The sequence below is a fragment of the Rhincodon typus genome, chromosome 14 (assembly GCF_021869965.1).
Source record: "Rhincodon typus isolate 14 chromosome 14, sRhiTyp1.1, whole genome shotgun sequence".
Classification (NCBI taxonomy): Eukaryota; Metazoa; Chordata; class Chondrichthyes; order Orectolobiformes; family Rhincodontidae; genus Rhincodon; species Rhincodon typus.
The window spans coordinates 5,973,400-5,974,237 of record NC_063345.1 but is presented as its reverse complement, the minus strand read 5'-3'; the positions used below and the strand labels follow the sequence as shown (position 1 = coordinate 5,974,237).

The following is an 838-nucleotide window of genomic DNA, read 5'->3' as shown; positions in this document are numbered from 1 at the left end:
CCTCTTCAAGCCACTCACCTGCCTTACTTGGGCTATATCACTGCTCCTTCACTGTCACTGGACGAAAGAATTGCAACTCACCCCTCAAGAGCACCATGAGTGTATCTGCAGTACATGGACTGCAGTGGTTTACGATGGTGGCTATGACTATTAACTCCTGGATAATTGAATATGGGTATAAAAGGTGGCTAATACTGCCAGTATCATTTTCTCATTCATATTCATTGCTGGGATCTAGTCATCAATATTTAGAGTCCATACTGTACCATTTGGAGTGGATCAAATTGGCTGAATGATCACTGATGCTATGGACCTCAGGAAGGGGCTGAAATTTATCATCCACTCACCACTTGTGGCTGAAGTTGGTTTCAAATGATTCAGAATTGTTTTTTTGGACTAATATGCTGGCCTCACCCTTCTCAGATGGGAAGATCACTTCTCAGCCTATTGGCTAAAATCAAGTGTAGTTTCTGTTCTGATCAGTTTTAATATCTGATATGTCCTTTCTCTAATGATCCTGTATTAAACTGATTTTTAGAGCAGGGAGTTGGAATAGGGGCTTACTCCATCCACTCTGAGCATCAACTTGGTATTGCAGGGCTTCCAGGAATGGTGCACCCCTCATTAAGCAAATTTTAAAAACAGATACAGGAAAGATGTGGAAGCGTTGGAAAAGGTGCAGAGGAGATTTACCAGGATATTGCCTGGAATGGAGGGAAGGTCTTACAAGGAATGGTTGAGAGAGCTAGGGCTTTTCTCTTTAGAACGACGAAGGATGAGAGGTGACTTGATAGAGGTGTACAAAATTATCAGAGGTACAGATAGAGTAGACAGCCAG

General features: G+C 42.4%; 1 non-coding gene across 1 annotated transcript; it reads left to right on the top strand.

Annotated features, from left to right (window-relative positions):
* The first annotated feature begins 431 nt into the window (after positions 1 to 431).
* LOC125484908 lies at positions 432 to 623 on the top strand. Its single transcript, XR_007263709.1, has one exon. It is a non-coding gene; the product is annotated as a U2 spliceosomal RNA (small nuclear RNA).
* The last annotated feature ends 215 nt before the right edge of the window (positions 624 to 838 follow it).